The sequence below is a fragment of the Bubalus kerabau genome, chromosome 2 (genome assembly GCF_029407905.1).
Source record: "Bubalus kerabau isolate K-KA32 ecotype Philippines breed swamp buffalo chromosome 2, PCC_UOA_SB_1v2, whole genome shotgun sequence".
Taxonomy (NCBI): Eukaryota; Metazoa; Chordata; class Mammalia; order Artiodactyla; family Bovidae; genus Bubalus; species Bubalus kerabau.
In genome coordinates, this window is record NC_073625.1 from 41,880,659 (window position 1) to 41,902,794 (window position 22,136).

The 22,136-nt window shown below is 39.9% G+C and overlaps 1 protein-coding gene across 1 annotated transcript in view; it reads left to right on the forward strand.

Moving 5' to 3' along the window:
• CSMD1 (CUB and Sushi multiple domains 1) overlaps positions 1-22,136 on the forward strand; it is a 1,679,419-nt gene that overhangs the window by 440,377 nt on the left and 1,216,906 nt on the right. The gene's annotated exons all lie outside the window — the stretch shown is intronic.

Genomic DNA, 22,136 nt, shown 5'->3' on the forward strand with positions numbered 1-22,136 from the left:
GTTCTGCCTGAACCAGTGGTGCTGGTGAAGCTGAAGGATGCTCAGACCTCAGTGGCCACACTTGCACTCAGCTGTCTAGGAAGAACAGGGACTCCATCCACCAGGACACTGTTTTTTTCATTAAAGAGGGAAATCCCTCATGACCTTTGGATGACCTTGAGATCGATGGCCCTCAAAGGAGTGCCACTTTTGATCCTAGAATTTTTGGAGACTGTCCTGAAACAGATTTACTATTAGGTGGTTGAGACTTTGAGTGCAAATTTCCAATGTTGGAGAATACCAGTTATACAGCCAAAATAGAAATATTAGAAAGTATCCATTGCTCAAGTCTCTGCAATGTTGATACTGCTGTTTTCTTCTTCCTCTTTGCCTTTTCTATCTTGAAGACTCACGCTCCTTAGAGCTTCCCACCACCATCGTTCTGTTGTTGTTGTTCAGTCGTGTCTGACTTTTTGCACCCCCAGTGACTGCAGCACGCCAGGCTGCCCTGTCCCTCACCACCTCCTGGAGCTTGCTCAAACTCATGTCCATTGAGTTGGTGATGCCATCCAACCATCTCATCCTCTGTTGTCCCCTTCTCCTCCTGCCTTCTATCTTCCCCAGAATCATGGTCTTTTCCACCACCACCTGCTCTGTGTCATCTCTTTCTAGTCCCAAGGAAACCCTCCCAATAGCTTCTTCACTCTATGACATTCCTGCCTCTTTCAGTCGTTCATGTGTGGACTCAAGTCTTCCTGTCGCAAGAGGCCAGAACCCTGCAGAAAGTTCTCCTTTCCTGCACAGGAAGCCCTAAATTGACTCAGCAGAGATGAGTCATCACATGAAAGGAGAGGATGCGGGGTGGGGGAGGGGCTGGGCTGGCCAGAGGAACCCAGGAGGTCACTGGTCACTGTCACCGCCATGCACATAGATTTTGTGAAGACAGCGAGTAATCTTCACCTGGCCATTCAGCCCCCTGTCTGCTTGGACCACCCTCTGCAACCACGAGATGCACAAATACACAGTTGTGTGCTGTTTTTTGAGGGGTCAGCTGTAAGCATCAGAACACTCTTAGTGAGACAGTTCCCTTCGCAGAAGAGTCCTCAGGTTCCTGTTGTGAGTTATTTCAGCTGCAGGTCACACAGTTTTAGGGCAAGCTCAGACTCATCTCACCTACAGGGATGGCAATAGTATCTTATGATTACAAGAACTGTGCTTCTCTAAACCAAAGCAAAATTCATTGAAAAGAACAACTTTAAAATCAAATAGTTCTTGTTATCTGCAAACTAGGGTCAGCTGAAGGCTCATGGATACAGATTCTGCATTTGCACATCCCAGCTGTACTGTTAACACCAAAGGCACAAGCATTTTCTAATTCAATTTTTTATCCCTCATTAAAGCCCAGTGCCATGTTTGTCACATAGGAGACCCACAGGGTTTTGTTTTTGTTTTTTTTAAGGAATCAATTTTCTGATAACCATAATTATAGTGTTCTCTTATTTAATGAAACAATTGATGTTATGAGGTTTGGATGCAGAAAAATACAACCCTTATTTTGTAAGTTACCTTTTTTTCTGTTTCCATTTCATAGGATTAATGATAAAGTAAACCATGTTGACTCACTGAAGGTTCTGCTACGGCAATGCCTGTAAAATGTTTAGATTACATGTGATTGTATTCTCTGCCATGCTTCTATCTGAATTAATTATGTGTGTTTTTATTTCTGCATCATCCTAGGAAAAATAGGATGTGTATATATAAAATGGTGTGTCTCAAGAGAGAAATATTTTTTAAAATACAATATTTAGTGGACTTTTATTTTCTTTTTTGAATGTCAGTGATTCTGTTGTCCAAACAGTTAAACATATTTAAAGATGTGAATTCACTCTCATTGGAGTTTTGTTTGTTTTCTTGCTGAGACTGTTATGTGGTGATTAAAAAATGATGGAATTACTGTCTTGAAAGTATTAAGGCTAAGATACCAAGTGATGAAAAAAATAATGATGTGTGTGTGTCCCTGTAGGTTATCTGAGTAGGTAGAAAGTAAATACACATGGAGGAATTTATTTCAAAATGTCTCCAGACCTTTAATCAACTAAAGTCAATATGAAATTTAAAAAAAATTCATAAATTGGCCAGACAATTAGAATGTTTATCAAAAATACAGGTATATGCACAGGTAGTTTTTATTTAAGCTGGACACAGTTACATATAAGAATGTATGTATTAGTATACTGTATTTGTGTTTTTCTCTCTGGCTTACTTCACTCTGTATAATAGGCTCGTTTCATCCACCTCATTAGAACTGATTCAAATGTATTCTTTTTAATGGCTGAGTAACACTCCATTGTGTATATGTACCACAGCTTTCTTATCCATTCATCTGCTGATGGACATCTAGGTTGCTTCCATGTCCTGGCTATTATTATTATTGGACTCTGTGGGAGAGGGAGAGGGTGGGATGATTAGGGAGAATGGCATTGAAACATGTATAATATCATATATGAAACAAATCACCAGTCCAGGTTCGATGCATGATACTGGATGCTTGGGGCTGGTGCACTGGGATGACCCAGAGGGATGGTACGGGGAGGGAGGTGGGAGGGGGGTTCAGGATGGGGAACACGTGTATACCTGTGGTGGATTCATGTTGATGTATGGCAAAACCAATATAATATTGTAAAGTAATTAACCTCCAATTAAAATAAATAAATTTATATTAAAAAATAATGTATGCAATAAAGGTGTTATTCTACTCTGAATGGGCCAGGCTGATATACATACACAAACACATGCAGACATACACAAACACATGCAGATATACACGTGCAATTCATATCTGTGCCACTTAAAGCTTTTTCTGAGAAACTGCCATCTTGCATCATTTTGTCATGATAACATTCACAATCTCCTGGGCGTACCGCTTTCCCCCTTTAACTTATCTGATGATTATGCGGAACAGATCAGGAAAATGCTCACTAGCACATTATTTTCCTCTAAATAAAAATGTGATTTATATATTTGCTTAACAGTCATGGACTACAAGCTGAAAGAGAAGAAATAAGTAAAAGTGTGATGATTTGCCTTGTATAGATTTTATGTAGATCCTGACCATTTTGTTTTGGGTTGGCCAAAAAGTGCAAATGCATTTGGGTTTTTCCATAAGAAGGTATAGAAAAGCCTGAACAAACTCTTTGGCTAGCCCTATATTTTATCATTTTTCCTCAAATGCTGATCACAGTAAAATGTGAAAGCAACCTTATGTAGAAGCTTAAAAGCTAAAAAAAAAGTAATATGATATTTAATATATATTGATACATCCTTTAGGTTGAATTTTAATATAGAATCAATATCTCTGTTAATGATTCAGATAAAAATGTTTAAAACATGATTAAATAATGAGCTGTTCCTATTCCAAAGAAAATTATGGTTCACCTCTGATTTCTTCTTAACATCTGCTTACTTATGTTACAGTGGTGTGTCCTGAAATACCATGTATCACTAACTAGGAGAATGGAGTTTCCCAGGCATGAACAAATTAAAGGAAGTTAGGGCTAGCTTCTTAAAACCAACACATACATATTCCTATGATGAGGGAAACCGTTTGCAGATAATTAACACTGCAAAGAATTGAGATTATTATAGGTAAGTTTTTATGGTTGGAATACACAAGTACCTACAGGAAGGAGAAGCTGTATTAGGAATTCATAGCCATGCATTGGAATTTGAGTGGTGAAGAATTATATCTAATTATATCTCTGCTCACAGAATGAGAATTCAGTCTGAAGTAACAACCTTTCAGAGTGCTGGAGTTACTCAAGCACCAGGAGGATGGGTATGGTACTCAGCAGGCATCAGGTAGGTGTTGACACATGGAGTTGAAAGGTCTCACCAACTACTCCTCCATGTGGGTTCTGGAAATCACCTTCAAGAGATTCACTTTTTCATTTAATACTTTCTGAAGTCAGTGATATTACAAAGAGTTGAAATAGTTAACTAGGGTCAGAAATGTAAATCCACTGAAAGATACATTTAAGGTTGGTTATGGTTGGAATGGTAATTTTTATCCTATTTATATTCTCTCATCAGAGTTTAAAAAAAATGCATGCTAGCCTGTTCATGAGAGCCTGCTTGTTCTCATGATGTATACACCTTTTATTCAAAGTATCTCTTTAAGCTTATAATTTGGGCTTAATTTTTTTTTTTTTTAATTTAAGAAGGTCTCAAAAGTGGCTGGCCTGGGTATTGTGTGGGACAGTAGACTTTACTGAGTGTGTAGAGGGAAATAAAACAGTGTTCTGAGGGGATGCACACTTTTTATTTTATTTTATTTTATTTTTAAACTTTACATAATTGTATTAGTTTTGCCAAACATCAAAATGAATCCACCACAGGTATACATGTGTTCCCCATCCTGAACCCTCCTCCCTCCTCCCTCCCCATACCATCCCTCTGGGTCGTCCCAGTGCACCAGTCCCAAGGATGCACACTTTTGAAGGAGTGATCATGGTTTGCATGTTCTGTACAGGACTTATAGGAATCTCTAAATATACATTATTAAGCTTAAGAAGAAGAAAAAGCACTCAGTTTCACTGGCTTTGTTGGTCGAAGAGTCATTTAATTTGCATCAAGCCTTGTAACTTCTGCCAGGAGCCTTCTGTGGCTTGAATCCAGGTTTCTCATTTTCCAGATAAGAAAAATGAGGGCATCACAAGTTAAGTAACTTGTCACAGGATGGGGGTTGGAGTCAGTGTGCCCGGATCCCTCTCAGACATTCTGCCCATAATCAGTCAATAATGAGTCATGGTGCTAGCCAGTGTTGGGGTGATGTGGGTCCTGCCTTGGCTGACAGATTTCCTGGATGCTTTGTTCGTTAGCAGTTGGGTTGTAGCATGTGTTTTCCACCATCATTTTTTCCAGTCACCTGTCACAGTGATGCTGAGATCTGCCTTAATGGAGCCTTATTTGTCATGTTTCCTCGACAGTGACCCTTTTCCACATTCACCTTCACAGCCACTGAATTTGCTTTATTGATGAACTATAGACAGGAGTTTAAATTTTTCTGAAGCACTGGTATTTCTTTGGAGTTCCCACCAATTTGTAGGTGGATTTCAAGGTGAAAAGCGTGATGCCCAGAATGTCAGTCAACAGGGACAGACAAATGCCCAAGACACAAACATTTCATTTGTGGTTTTCTACAAGGTAGAGAGGGGACTTTTGTAGAAGCTCTCTGGGTGGGTAGGAGCACCCTTCCTCAGGGAGGTCCCAAACCACGCAGGACTGACCACAGAGGCTTACAGGGCAGGGGCCAGCCGTGTGACAGCCATGCCATGTTGAGTCTCTGACACACCAAGCCTGATGACACGGCTTTCTGCTTGGCTATTTGTCTTAATTTCAGCTTCTTGAAACCTAAATTATTTTGAAAGAAAGGGAAGGAGGAAAGGGGAAAAAGAGAGAGAGGGAAGAAGATAGGAAGGTCTTTATATGAATCAGTTCATAAACCATTTACATGAGTTTTACTTGTTCTTGTTCATGGTTTGATGTCTACTGAACAGAAGGAAATAAAGTGTCCTCATGTTATTTTCTATGATTATTAGCCTCATAGAAGCCGTTCAGTCAGTCTGTAACAGTGGGGTAGGGGGAGCACCATGGACTCAGTTTCAAGCTTCCTTGGGGCGGAAAGAATGTCTCCATGGTCTTTCCTCCCCTATAGAACCTCACACAACAACCAAATAGTCACATTCCTTCTGTTTGTCTCTGGTTGGTTGCTAGGTTGGTTTGATCTTTCTCAGATTAACGGCTTTTTCAGTTGATTGACCCTTGGGTTTCAGCTCATATTTCAGAGAGCTTCTATGAACCTGTGTTTCATCTTGTTTTTGATGTGAGGACCAGTTGAGGAGTAGACATCTTGGCTGTAGAAGGGCGCACTGAGCAGTTCCATTGGCCATTCCTGGAATTTCAACTCCATGGGCAAGTCCTCTGACTGCATTTCCTCAGCAAAGTATTCTCTCATGTTCTTTCTGGTGAGGCTTGTTCCGAGGATGCTCAGATCCACAGAGGAGAAGGAGGCTTGTTGTCTCATGGCTCAGATTAGATCTTTTCTCTTATCTCCACTCCCCACCAGCCTAGCTCTGTCAGTATCTCCACGTCAAATTCAGTGCGTCTGGAGAGACAGCCTCCAGTTTCTGCTGAAGCCTGGGGGTGGCAATGACTTCCCCGAGCTGGAGAGAGGTGATATCATTTGTTTCATCCACTCCTCTCACGTGTTCTGTGGGGGGCCCTGTCTTCACACGTTGTCAGAGATATCAGAGTCTCCCACACCTGAGCTTCTCTGGGACTGTGCTGTGAATTGGCTGGCTCCTGGAATTCCCAAATTGCCCACTTAGATCTCAGCTTTAACACTTCTCAGTCAGTCCCACTTGTCTGTTAACCCTGTGATTTGTAAGATGTCCTGTCAACACGTCTCGTTTTCTCTCCATCCTCATGGAGATGGGCTTTTTTGTTATGCCTCTGAAGCGTTTTGTGAGCAAGACGTGGGAAGTGCATGAACGTATTCAATATGCCAGTTTTCACAGGAAGTTCTCCAGTTTTGATGAATTCCATTTTCCACATTGTCTTTGGAAGATGTGTGGGGCGGAATAGACTGAAAACAGACTGGAGTTTGGAAGAATGAAGTGATATTCTGCTTATTAAGGTTCTCTATGTGTCAAGCTCTTTTCCTCACTCCTTTGGTGACCATCCCCAGGCTTGGCAGAGCTGGAGAACCACCAGCCTCTTCCAGGGCAGCCTGGCTCAGGAAGTACCTGGAGGGGGCCAAGACAGTCTCTGGCTGCCTGTGAACCTGGTCATCACAGTTGCATTGTTGGCTCATAGGCTTCTATTGAGACTGTTGCCTGCTCACTGCTTCCCCAGGAGTCAGCCCTGGGTCTCTCTCCAGTTTTCATTCACCCTGTGGCTCATCCTGGTCCTGAACTTGGGTGCTGAACTGATGTCTGCTAGGTGACCCCAAGCCCCTGTTTCCTTCAACCTGTTCCTCCATCAGACTTTCTCATTCCAGAAGAGCAGCTGTTTAAGCAACACCCAGAAACCATTCTTCATTTCTCTTTCCCTCTCCCCCCAGTTCATCTTCATGTCTCCACTGTACCACCAGCTGGTCCCTGCCATGACTTTCTCGTGAGATGCCACCATTGTTTCCCATAAAAACCTAGGATCCCTTACTAACTCATCTCTATGTATCCATTCCTCATGCCCAGTAGTATTCTAGGAATATGCATGGGATGTCATCATATCCCTAACCTTTAAAGCCTTCTGTTGACATATACTAATCCTAACCACAGACAGAGGACTCAGTGTGGACTGGCCGTAACACTCCCCTCTTTCACGGTGTTCCTAATTCTTAGATCCAGGGACTCTTCCCCACTGCTGAGCCTTATAGCTTCAGTGTTTTTCCTTCCTGATCTTTCTCATGCAAACCTAATTCTCATCTTTCATGTCTCTGAAAATAAAGTAGTTTCAGAGAATTCTGCACTTAAAAACCTTTCTATGTTATCCTATTAGTGAAATTCTCCATCAATTATATCATTTGTACTTGACATTTATTTCCTGTTCTTTTTTCTGTTTTAATATCTTTGCCACAATTAGAATAAAAGTGACTGACACATGGCTACCAATAAATATCTGGTAACAAGCAAATTAATGAACAAAATAATGACTGTCTGGTGACATTGAAAATATTAGATTAACCTCAGGAAGAGAAGTCACCCAGAGAAGTCAAGATAAATTGTGAAGCCAGTACCAAGGAGTCATTGTTCAGATCTTGACTTGTGTGTAGTGATATTCTCCATTCACAGTACTCTGTGGGGGTGAACAGAGAACCACTTAAAACTCCAGAGTGTTTTGTGGCTTGGAGCCGACCACAGACAGTGAGACTGATGTATCCTCATGTATGTAAAAACATACATACATGAGTGTTCAAGTCACACTTGCTGTGCTTGTGAGGAATCCCACAGGAACATCTCAGAAGCTGATGGAAATGTAGAACGGGACAGCACTCAGGGGAAAGTTCAGGTGGATTAGAATCAGGGGCCATGCCTATGGAGGCTCTCTGACTCATAGACTTCGTCGGTGCTTACTGAGCCCTGATTCTGTGCCTGGGACATTGCCAGATTCTAGCTAAACTTGTGGGAGTGAAGGAGATAACTGAGGGATGTGTATTACACAACCAAATAGAAGAAGGCCAAAGTTGCAGTCATCACTTTTGTGAAAGAGTAACAAAGCAGAAATGGCAAAAGAGTGTGAAGGGTTTCACAGTAGACTGAATACAAGGTGAAAAGTTGCAAGAAGGCCCAGGTCCAGGGCTAGGTCTGGTTATCTTGCCCATTTTTTACAGTTCAGATCTGTATCCTGTATTTGGGACAGATACGTGATAGCACCCTATGGAAGGAGTGGTAGCGTGTGGAATGTCGCTCTTCTGGAGAAGTGAGGTGGTTACAGGTAGAGTGATGGTCACTATGGGGGCTTTTTTTTTTTTTTTTTAATACCAGTAGCTGTGGAAAGGGCTCCTTGTCGCCCTGGGCTTTTGCTAGGGGCTTCAGCCATGGTGACCGGGTAGAGAAGGAGTGGAGGAGAGGAGATTGTGGACCTGATCTGGTTCTAGGACCCTGAGGTTGGTTTGAACCATTGCTTTCTATTAAGTTCTGTATCTAGTTCCACCTTAGAAACTTCTTTCCGATAAAGTTTTAAAACTTCCGGGGATTGGCAGTGAGAAGTGAAACCGAGTGGCTTTCTCCTGCCCCACACAGAAGGGAGCTCTTCTCTCCGCCTTCCATCCAGCCTCGCAACGCCGCCCCCAGTGTGATGTGTGGAAGACTCGGGGGGTCAAAGGAGATCCAGAACGGGGTGCTCAGACCTTGACGGACCCTTGTCCAGGGAGCTCGTAAATAAGGAATCACATCCACACTGTTTTTTGTAGGTGCGTGGGTGGCACTAACATCGGTGAGATGATGCTAGGTGTCAAAGCCATGGCCGTGTGGTGTTTGTAGTCAACCCGAGACGCGGAGAGAGCTGATCAGGCACATGCCGAGCACAGACAGGGCGTGCTGGGGAGCGAGACGGTGGTCCAGGCAGAAGGCTGGGCCTTGGTGGAGGAAGAGGAGGCGGGGCAGGCAAGGATGAAGACGCTGCACGTGGGTGTGGGTCACACACAGAAATGGGGAGTGTACACAAAAGGGCAGGGGGCTACCAGTTATAGAAAAGCCTTGCGTGACAAGGAAAAGCATATTGGCATTCCTTCCTGTTGGAGCCAAGCTGTACATTTAGAAAATCAATTTTATATGACTGAAATAGGCAGCACGCACTGAGTTCAAGTCTGGGGGAAAACCCCAGTGCCAGAAACTGACCGGAATCAGTCCCCCACAAACCCTGGCCTCCTCCACGCCCTCCTTTCCCATGACTTCTCTAGCTTGTTTTACGTCTGATTTCATGGCATTAGCTACGGACTACCCTCCTTGAAAAATTAGTCTAAGAAAGAATGGACCATAAATTAAAAAAAAAAACAAAAAACAAAAAGAAAGGGTAACAAGAACTGTCAGTTGTAAAAATTCCCAGTGTGCATTACCATGTTAAAGGCTGAGAAATTTGAAGTGAAAAAAATCTACATCATGAAAAAAAAAAAAAAATCTACATCATGTTAATTATTTTTCCATCTGGACATGACCCAGACTTCCAAGAGTATCTGACACATGGTTGCATATCCTGTGTACGAACTTGAGGATGAGAACGCAGCTGATGTGCAATTGTCAGAGCACCAGGGAGGACCTTGAGTTCTCTGCAGGAAGAGCTCTCTGTGTATTCACTGGGAGTCAGGAGCCCTCCAGTCCTTTTTTTGGTTGAGAATTTTCAAGAAGCATTGACTCTTTTGTGGTTATAACAATTCAGACATGTGTCTCTGCCTGAATAAATTATTCACATTTTAATGAAAAAGTTTCAAAAAACTGCCAGCTGTGGACATCCGAAGGCCAAATGTGAATGTTCTGTGGGGGAGTGGGTGGGGGAGAGAGCACTTGAAAGTTCAAGGACTCTGGGCTGAGCCAGCAGGAGAGGGATTCCTGGGAACAGGGTTCCCCCTAGAGGTGGCGCTGGGTCCAGCCGCCGCGCCGCACACACAGGGTCCCTGTTGCTGCCTGTTTGGGATGCTCCGGGCCTCCGGAGCCGGCTCCCTGGGGACTGAGCCCTATTCAGGGTCGGGACAGACGCCTAGTTGTTGTTGTGCTGGCCGCACTCTTTCCCTCGGCCAGCCTGGAAGACACGTTAAACCAAATCAGAATCAGACAAAGCTGGGACGCTGAGTAGGAGAGAGAATGCAGTTGAAGTCCAGCAGTCACCATTTTTCTTGAAACTACGCTTGTCTTTTATATGTTTCTGTTAAGGTTATGATTTGTGATACATTTGTTTATCACATATGTGAATATACAGTTTCCCTGTAATCTCTGTACACACACACACAAACATACACACAGAAACCTACCCACAGCTACAGATATATGCAGATGTACATAAACATGCTCGTATACCTATATAAGCATTGACATAAACATGCACATGTAGTATTTTATCATTGTTTTGTTCAGTTGCCAAGTCATGTCCAATTCTTCACGGTCCCATGGACTACAGCACACCAGTCTTCCTTGTTCTTCACCATCTCCCTGAGCTTGCCCAAGTTCATGTCCATTGAATCAGGGATGCCATCCAACCATCTCATCCCCTGTCATGCTCTTTTCCTTCTGCCTTCAATCTTTTCCAACATCTGCAGGCATTAACATAAAGACACACACATAATATACATACTTGCATATATAAATACATATTCACACATTCACAATGGCTCAGTGGGTAAAGAATCTGCTTGCAGTGCAGGAGGCACAGGAGACGCGGGTTCGATCCCTGGGTCGGGAACATCCCCTGGAGCAGGAAATGGCAACCCACTCCAGTGTTCTTGCCTAGAAAATCCCATGGACAGAGGAGCCTGGTGGGCTACAATCCATGGGGTTACAAAGAGTCGAACATGATTGAGCGACTAACACTTTTTTCACACACATTCACATAAACATAGGAATACGCATATACACACTCACATATATGCACATGCACACAAGATACGTGCATCCACACACGGCTATACACAAACACATACGCCATACACGTGTGCATATACACACAACTGCATGCACACAATTACATCACACATGTATGCATACACACATTTATACATAATGTTCAAAATTGTAATGAGGCTCTCTTTACTTCTAAAATTCTAAAAAACAACTATGCTTATTTCCATTTTAGTCCATTTGTTTAATCACTATCAATTGACCTTTGTAGCATATAAGGATATCTTAGTAATGTTAGTCATTTAGTTGTATCTGACTCTTTGCAACCCTGTGGACTGTAGCCCACCAGGCTCCTCTGTCCATGGGATTCTCCAGGCAAGAATACTGGATTGGGTTGTCATTCCCTTCTCCAGGGGATCTTCCAGACCCAGGGATTGAACCCGGGTCTCCTGCATTGCAGGCAGATTCTTTACCATCTGAGCCACAGGAAAGTCCCCAAGGATATGTTAAACAAACAACAAAATAAAATAAAGCAATGGAGTCTAAGAAATAAGAAATGTGGGATGAAATTTAGGGAATAAATGAACAGTTTTGTAAGTCGCGTATTTATCATTCTCCTTTTTCTCTTCTGTCCATCAGTGATGATGTCCTCGGAACCTTGGCCTTCGTCTCCAGTACTTTGCATGACACTGTCTGGTCAATACGCTGTGGCCCATAGTCACATGGTATCGTCTAAATCACAATGTGTGCATCCACTCACTCATTTGAAAGTGGAATGAAAATTTGAAATTCTCTGGAAGATGTATTACTTGGCTTCAAGAAATTTATGCTCTAGAGATCTCATCCTAGTTTATAGATATATTAAAAAAGAAAGAAATAACAAGAAAAACAAAACAAGAACATACATACCTGGGTTCATTCCAGGGATGGGCATTGAATTTATTTCCTCTGTTTATGATCTTGCACTTTGATCTACTCCCCGTTCTTCTCTCAGCTTCCTCACCCTTTAGGTTTTAGGTTCAGTAAGCTCCCAACCAACCTTTCCACCAATCCATTCTTCACTGCATGGCCTGGTCTAGGTGGTGAGTGACATGGCTGCTGTGATATCTGTACTTGTCTCATAGAATAAAAGATCACATGTGAATTACTTGTTTAACATGTGTCCCCACTATCTCCAGGAGAGCATAAACTGGTCCTGTATTTTCCACACTTTAGTAGCATACCTAATATACCATTTGGTACATAGTAGATTCTAAATTAATACTCAGTAAAGAATGCATTAAATACAGGTTTCTAAAAGTTTATGTAGAAATAAATAGTGGATATTTTAACCTTTTGGCTTTTGAATGAAGATAGTTGTTGCCTGTAAGTTGACTAGAAATTGCCTGAAAATCTAAGAAAAAAAAGTCTGGATAAAGATCCGCCACTAATTTAAGGAAAATGCATAATAAAAGCTGTGCTGTGTGGTTCTTAGTGAGCATTACTCAGGGTTGTCAGTCTGACTCTCATGCCCCGTCATTTTGTCCCGTGGATAGAATTTACATATTAGTTAACTTACATAGCACACCATGTTCTTATAGTAGTATATATATTCACATGTATGGAATATTTTGCAAAATGATCACATTCCACCGGCAGAAGAACAAAAAAAAAATATGTGGAGGGAGAAAAAGAAATTCCCAGAAAAGCTGAATTAATTTGCTAAAAAAAATAAAAGGAAAAGTGGCTGTTGCTCCTTCAGGTACCAGTGGGTGATGAATAGCACATTGTTTTTGGAGTAATCTTTTATAATCAGATCCGAACATGGCACTGTTTTCTCCCAGGGTTTGGGGGCATCCTTCATTAGACGACCCCAAATGATGTATTCTAAATTACACCTGTGCTGTTCCAGACCCCAAGAGATGTGTCCCCATCTCTCCTGACCTTGTCTCTTTGATGGGCGGGACACTCAAGGAGCTTTCACACTGAGACGGACACCAGATCAAAGTGGCCTCTTCCAGCCTCTCCTGCCATGTAGTACCTCCAGCAGTTTATGTGTAGCTCACCTGATCTTTGGGAGCAAAAACCAGGGTGTAAGAGTGGTCATGGTCCACGCCTCTCCCAGCCCCCGGTGTCTGTGACCTGCCACCCCACCTCAGCCCCAGGGCATTTAGTCTCCCCTACGTGTCCCTCGTCACCCAGAGCGATCACACAGGAGCCTGGGTCTCACTGCTGCGGGGACAGCATTTCCGTGCTCATGGCTGGGGCTGAGCAAAAGCCCTACTTTGAGTTGTAAAACTCATTCAAAACAGAAAGCTGGCATTTGATTTTCCTTTTCAATTGTATGTAGGGAGGCCTAAGTGTTTTATTCCAAGACACTGAATATATTGTTTCTGTATTAATGCAGCAGCAAATTTTACCCCAGAGCATCATCACTCTTTCATGGGCCTGTCCAAGAGCATTTGAGATGGGTTTGAACATCATTTACATTCTACATGAAGGGCTTCTTTGTATTGGGCCCTTGAGACTTCTCAGAGTTCCTGCCTGGGGTGTGAGGCTTAGTGTGTGGGGTTCTGATGAGCAGAACTGGTGGGGACCCTCGTCAACCTCCAGTGGAGCTGAGTGCCCCATCTGGCTCAGAGTCAGCATGTAGCCCACGAGTGAAATATGCCTGGTTTCTCCCCATTGGGTTTATATCCTAATCAGAGATTCTCCAAATCTCTTGCTGGATGACAAATCTATTGTTTTTCAGTGTAGACATTACGGAGCTGAAGGTGACCATAGATTGAGTCTTACGTCCTCAACTCATTTTCAAGAGTAAGAAAACAAAGATTGGAAGACAATGTGAGTTAGAAGTCACACTGGGTCTTCAGCTTGATATAAAGGCATGCACCTGATTGATAATCAGAAGCAAGGGGTCTTCTTTCTGACCCAGTCACTAGATTATTTTGCTGTTTCTACAGTATGCTAGGGCTAACCTGGAAAGATGCTCCAATGCCGTCTATTAACTGTACCAGGGTGATGATGGACTTGTTGACTAACCTGTGAGAAAATGAAAAATGAGGTGAAACTTTCAGTACTTCTAAAATGTTTTTATTTTTTATATAAAATTAATTATTTTTGTTCTGAGTTTTATTTTCATTCTTTGAAGAAACAATGCCAATAGTAGATGGTATTATTGTTTAGACAACTACTATCTGCTGATGATGTCCAGCACCGATTGACTTTTTATATTAAAAAAAAATGACATTCTTTGATATCACCATTTATAGAATCTCTAATCCAGATAAGCTCTAGAATCCGTCCTACCTCCAAATCTGAAGGGATAATCAATGAGAAGTAATTTGTTTTTTATCATTTTCTAGAATACCAGGAGGGCTTCCCAGGTGGCTCAGTGGTAAAGAATCCAACTGCCAATGCAGGAGACTTGGTTTCCATCCCTGGGTTGGGAAGATTTCCTGGAGGAGGAAATGGCAACCCACTTCTGTATTCCTGCCTGGGAAATCCCATAGACAGAAGAGCCTGGCGGTCTACAGTCCCTGGGGTCACAAAAAGTCAGACAGGACTTAGCAACCAAACAACAACAGAATACCAGGAACATAAAGTAATAAACATGAAAAGAAGTACCGCTATCCTACCTTAATGGGATTCTCTGTACTAAAAAGCTTCTAATTCATTGGGATTTTAAAGTTATTTGTAGATAAATGTTTGGATGCAGTCTCTAGTTTTGACTAAGGTTCTAGAATAGTTTTCATTTAAATCAGTTAGAGAAAACCTAAGCATGAAAAGAAAAAAAGAAAAGCGCTAAGAAAGAAAGAAATTACATACACAGGGAAGTATCTGCAGGTCTATAGAGTACAATAAAGGATGCTGACCTGTATTTATTCTTTGAAAGCATGGCTTGCAGATACTTTTAACAACACCCTCGGTTTCTTGTAATTGAACAGAAATGTATCAGATCTGCTATTATATTACAATGGTAAAAAATGCAATTTTCAACTGCAATTTTAAAACAGAAATGTGCTGCTAAAAATATCTCTAAAAATAAGGATGTTTACTTTATTTTTCTTTGTGCCTAGATAGAATATTGATGATATTTAAAGAATATTTTCTGTAGATAAGATTTTTTTATTATAAAAGCACGATAGGTTTTTTAACTCTCAAAAAATCTCACTGAAAAATATCATGTGAAGTCTAGAGGTGCATAAGAGGCTTGTGAAGAAAATAGTGGAGAAAGGTTACATTTGTCAAGCTTTTGTTAGTTTTCTACTTGGAAAGTCAGTATATATAATGTTTAATATGCCTGAAATCTTTCTTCCGAATTAAGTATCCTTTCGTATTTAGAGAATTTAATAGGAGGGTGCCTCTTTTAGGAAGCAGTTTATGGATTGAGTTTTACCAGTTTAGCAAAGCTTCTTTGTGTGACTTGGCTAAATGTTCCTTTGAACACTCAAAAGTGTACAAGTGATAAAAATAAACACATGAAAGCATTCAGTAAAATTGTCAAAAGGGGCTGAGACCTTCTCATGTACATGAACTGTTGTGTGTTTGATTTGATGACACAATAAACCAGTGACCTTGATTCAGGTAAAATGATTCTAGATGAGGTATATTACTTCAAAAAGAAACAGGCAGTAGAGAAAGTTAAACAGATTTGAGCGTATTTTTTTAATTTTAATTTTTAAAATTAATTTATAGTAGATTTACAGTGTTGATACAGTGCAAAATGATTGTTTATAAATATATATATATACACATTTATTTTTTTCTATTATGGTTTATTAGAGGATATTGAATATGGTTCCCTGGACTATACAGTAGGACCTTGTTGTTTATTTCATACATAGTAGTTTGTATCCACTAATCCCAAGCTCCTAATTTATCCGTCTCCTATCCCCTTCCCCTTTGGTAGCCATAAATTGGTTTTCTATTTCTGTGAGTCTGTTTTTGCTTCATAAATAAGTTCATTTATAAATTTATCTTTGAATTTTTAAGATTATCTTTATTATTATAGTTTTTTTTAGTTGGAGGATAATTGCTTTACAATATTGTGTTGATCAGAGAAGGCGATGGCACCCCACTCTAGTACTCTTGCCTGGAAAATCCCATGGACGGAGGAGCCTAGTGGGCTGCAGTCCATGGGGTCGCTAAGAGTCAGACACGACTGAGCGACTTCACTTTGACTTTTCACTTTCATGATTGGAGAAGGAAATGACAACCCACTCCAGTATTCTTGCCTGGAGAATCCCAGGGACGGGGGAGCCTGGTGGGCTGCCGTCTTTGGGGTCACATAGAGTCGGACACGACTGACGCAACTTAGCAGCAGCAGCAGCAGCAGCGTTGTGTTGATACCTACCATATATCAACATAATTTTTAAGGCTTTTTTAAATTACTGCAGTGTAGTTGCTTTACACTACTATATCAGTTTCTGCTTGAACATCAAAGTGAATCGGCCATACATATGCAAAGTTTATGTCATGACAGTAAGGTAAACACAGGAGCACAGGATAAGGTATGAACATTTTGGATTTTCTTTCACTTTTTAAAACATCTGACTTGCTTAATTATGTTGGCCAAGAAATGAGTATTATTTCTAGAACATTTTCAGTGATGCCAACACACAATTCCTAAGTAACAGAAAGTAACTTTTCAGGGTATAATTAACAGTTACGAATGGATATTGACTTCTTAAGGAAGGAAATGCATTTATATTTAAAAATTTTTTTGAAACTTTTAGAAGTTTTCTTTGATTTGTAGTAGTTTTTTTTTTTTTTTTTTTTTTTTTTTCCTGTCTGTAGAGATTCTTCTTGCTTAGGGGTGTCTAAAGCAGGTCTAGGTCAGTCTTGTTTTTTAATCAACGACCTATGCAGAAAAAACTGTCTGGGGACAAGGACTATAATATTGTTGAGGAACATTTATTAGGTATGTCATGTACCTTTGCAAAACTGATAATGGTAATGTTCTGGAGGCCCTGCAGATAAGCTCTAGGCTGTTTACTAATTGAATTTGAAAGATCTCTAGTAATTCAATATGTTAAAGATTTCCTGATCTGCACTGCTTTAAGTTACCCAAATAAATTAAGGATGCAATCAAACAAGCAAACTGAAGTGGAAAATTGGCTTTCTTCAGATAAACTTTCTCTGAGCTACTAAAAAAAAAAAGGATGGGATATTATTTAATTAGATATTGATTTATTTTACTCTAAAGCTTTTTGAAAATTGACCAGATATTTGCATTTCTAGCTGTACATTTATAAAATTGGAAGATGAACAAGTATTTACATTAGACAATAACAGAAGGAAAATCTTGCTTATTAATAACTGTTTGCAGTTCAAAGCTTCATCTTTTCTGTTTAAAATGAGATTCTTAAGAGTCCACAATAAAATAATAAGAAAAAGTGTGTATGAATTGGTGGAAGTTAGTATCATACTTCAGTACTCTTGCCTGGAAAATCCCATGGACAGAGAAGCCTGGTGGGCTGCAGTCCATGGGGTCGCTAATAGTTGGACACGACTGAGCAACTTCACTTTCACTTTTCACTTTCATGCATTGGAGAAGGAAATGGCAACCCACTCCAGTGTTCTTGCTTGGAGAATCCCAGGGATGGGGGAGCCTGGTGGGCTGCCATCTATGGGGTCACACAGAGTTGGACACAACTAAAGCGACTTAGCAGCAGCAGCAGCAGCAGCAGTATCATACACCTTATTTTTCAAAGCAGGAATTCCAACTTAACACATCATATTACTGGATGTTGAAAGCTATGAGAGAGGATATGCCTTCTCCCCAACAAAGTATAAAAATGAGCAAAAGTCTTTATAAGGAACTTTCTTCCTGTTCTCCATAGTGGCTGCCCCAATTTACCTTCCTGTGAACGAAATGGGAGGATTCCCTTGTCCACACACCCTCTCCAGCATTTATTGCTTGTTGAGTTTTTGGTGATGACAGTTCGGACAGGTGTGAGGTTATCCCTCATTGTAGTTTTGATTTGCATTTCCCTAGTAGTTAGTGATGTCGAGCATCTTTTCATGTGCTTTGTAACCATCTGTATGTCTTTGGAAAAATGTCTACTTAGATCTGATTCCCATTTTGGGGGTTGTTTTGTTGAATCTGAAGATAATCCAGGCATTTCAGGGTGAGTGGAGAAGAGAGTACAAGCCGGTAAGTGTTGAGAAAAGAGACTGGCCATGGAGATGAGAGGCAGGCTGGGTGGTTCCTTGAATGGCTTCATTAGAGGTTTGTTCTTCATCCCAAAGCTGTGAAGGAAGGAGACAGATTCTAGTATTAAAGGAAAGGGGCCATATTTGCTGTTTAGAATGTCCCTTTACTGACAAGACTGGGAGAAGGTGCCTTATGGATGGGAAGAACCTGCAAAGCAGGATAGGAACCAAGCAAAGGGCACCAGGGAGAGGCCCTTTCATTCACATCATGTAGAGACTTACCCCTTTGAAAGGCTTAGGCATGTGAGGGAGGTGAAACTGTGTCTGGATGGAACCTTGTGTTCCAGGAAAGATTTTCATTTTTCAGGTAGAAAATCTGAGCATGTGTTTACACTACACGCCACTGGGGGGCAAGACTGAAGACTGGACAGGCAGGATAATCCTTGTTGCAGGAAGTCAAAGTACTCTGAAGGAAGCAGGCTGGGTTCCATGCTAGTTCATAGTGTACAAATAAAGATGTTTTCATTCACGGTTTTCTGCTTTGTAGTATATGCTGGGTTGTTAAGTGTTTACCCATCAGTCTACAGGGCACATCAGCAAACAACGGTATGAGAATCCACACCCCCTGGGCGTTTTGAAGGGATATTTAAAGTTACTGGAGTTCTCCAACCTGGATGGTGAAGTTAACCATTGAACAACAGGACAATTTCTAGATTTTTTTTTTTTTTTTTCTGATCTCCATAGTGCAAAATTTCTACCAGTATTTTTTTTTTTTTCCCCAATCTGGAATATATTTAGTTACTTCTTGACTCATCATGATCTTTGGCAGAGTTGGTTTTATGTCATTCTGCTCCACATTATAAACTCTGTTCTATTACTATACATACATTTCCTTAAATTTATTTTTCAGTAGGTATAAGAAAGTAGAGCAAGTCGAATCAGTGTGATGTTGAAGGTTAAAAAAAAGAAAAAAATAACCTGCTCTCAGGGTTCATCTTGGATTAATAAACTGCAGAAGCAAATGGATAGAAACATCAATTATTAACTGTCAGTAGCCACAATATCTTCTAGAAAAAGTATAATAGAGTTTTAATAACAAGGTAATTATAAGAGCCAGCAACTTAATTCCTTGGAGGACTGATTTTCTGGAAAGGATTCAAATAAGACCTAATTCTCTCCTATCTTTTTGCCTTTTCTTCCCCCACCTCCTTCTTGTCTTATGTGGATTTGACTTCAAAAGCCTTTATAACAAAAGCATTTACTTTTGAAAGGAAGAAAACATATCTTAGCCTTGTTGCTGTATCTTTTTTCATTTCTGTTAATTCAAAGTCTCCACCCATATGTATAGATGTTTTGCTTCAATGAAATCATAATGTGAATAGGCTTTTTGTATTCTGACATTACACTAAATAGATAATAAAATTTGTTTTATGTTTTTAAGTATGAGCAAAACTGAATTGCCTCACTATACTATTGTATGTTTAACTGTTCTTCTATTGAGATATTAGATTTTACTTTTCTCTGCTTAAATATTTCATGCTATAATAAATATCATCAAAAGATAAAGCCCTAGGAATGGAAATATTAATTAATATGAGCATAACTGTGATTCTTGCTCTTGATGACCTCTTGCTTCTCAAATATGAACCAAATTATAAATAACATCACCAGCCCTGAGACTGCATCTGTTACATAATTGTTTTAGCTTTTAGCATTATCAAGTTTAATGGTTAATCAGAAAGATTATGAAATGTTACATTATCTCTACTAATTTTTGATTAATACATTCATTGTAAAACTGAGGTTTCATTTAAGACCAACATGTAAATGCCTAGTAATTTATGTAACACTATGCCAAAAAAAAAAGCCGACTCAGAATGAAAATATTGTTTAACGATTTTTCATTTAAGAAAAATTAATGGCTAGATGGCTAGACAACAGTTTTAAATGAATACAAAAAAACAAAATCAACTAATTTAAATTGTAGATAAAGTGGAGCTTCTTAAATAACTGCAAAAGTGTTGATTGAAGAGGAAATGTTATTTACTTTGAAAGATCTTCCTTGAATGTGTGAAAAATATCTAAATTGTTAAATTCACTTTCCTTCTAGTCAGATAATTGCTAATCCCAGACACTGGAATTAATGTCACCATGGTTTTAGATCAGCCATAATTATGTAGTTTAATTGTATCACTTGAGAGTAACAGTAATTCTTACAATTTTTGTTTATTATTCACATTCATTTTATATATACCTTATCTTCTAGCTTTATATTTATCATCCCATATATAAATTTTATTTACCAATTGTAGAATTTTTAAGATCATTTACAAAATTAGAAACACTTTAATGATCTTGGATTAATAATCTACTTCATCCCAATGTGAAGAATCTGAAAGATATTTATACATGCTTGAAAAAGGTATATATGATAATATCCAGGAAAGCATTTTTAAATGGTGCTAATTTTATAAATGTATGTTTTGTCGCATATTGATATAAAATTTTGTTCCTTGCATCTTTAAAGAGAAGAGAGCAATTTCTTTGAATTTGTAAAATTAATTTTTGGAATTTGGGGAGATAATTTGATAGTCAAGTAATTTGCTTCTGCAATCACATATCAGTCTGAACTCCTAAGAACTGGGACACCATACAAGTACCCCATCCTCATTTATTTTAAATGGTATTTTTCTCCTCAAAAAATTTTTGAAATCCTACTTTTTCTGAATATATTTGCACGTGGTACAAATAACAGCGGGGAAAACTGGCTGGAGCTCTCCCTCTATCCCTGAGTTGCTTGCCCTATGCACTCACCTTTCTGTCCTTCACATTAGAGAGAATGGGCACAGATCCAGAAAAGACTGACAGCCGGGGTGGGGAGAACTGTATATTCTTCAAAGAACAGAAAATAAAAATGTCATATGTAAAAAAAAAAAATGTCATATGTAGACTGTCCATGAGAATGGAAACTTGGGGGAAAGAAACCAGTAAGTAGCCAAAGAATCAGAAAAAATCTTCCTACAGAAAGATTCAGGACTTACTTTCTAGAGCTGGTAATATTAGAGAAAATTCATCTGCTATCTTTGTATTTTTATTTGTCAGAATCTGCTGTCAATAAAGAATCACCAGTTGATACCTAAGAAAGTATCTAGTACAGGCATTTATTGCTTCCTGGATAGAATATCCGTTCATATCACAGTGACCAATGAGCTGACCTAAATATATGTCATTTGGTGAAAGAAACTTTTTAGTATTTCTTTTTATTTTTAATCTTTTTTTTTTTTATATTGGACTGATGTTGGACCATGGTTGATTTATAATATTGGTTAGTTTGTACAGCAAAGTGATTCAGTTGTACATCTACATACATATATTCTTTCTCAAGATCTTTTCCCATTTAGGTTATTACAGAATAGTGAGCAGATTTCACTGGGCTGTACAGTAGGTCCTTGGTGATATAGTGGTCGCATCTCTTAAATGAGTCAGAGCAGCCATTAGCAACATGCCCTGGTCCCACGCATGGGTTTCAGACTGGATCTGTTCCTGTTTAGATCATCTCCCCAACCAATGACAGGCCCTGTCACTTGAAAATTTCCTTAAATTCTCATTGCCAATTTCTTCCTCCATAAAATGGGATAGAAATGATTAGCTCAACTAGGTTGTTGGAGAGCTCAACTGGGTTGGTGGAGTTTTAAAAAAAAAAAAATGAGTTCTCATTTTTTTTATAAGCAAATAATCTGGCACACTGGGGTTTCCCAGGTGGCTCAGATGGTAAAGAATCTACCTGCCAGTGCAGGAGCTGTAGGTTCGATCCTTGGGTTGAGAAGATCCCCTGGAGAAGGAAAAAATGGCAAGCCACTCCAGTATTCTTGCCTGGAGAATCCCATGGAAAGAAGAGCCTGACAGGCTACA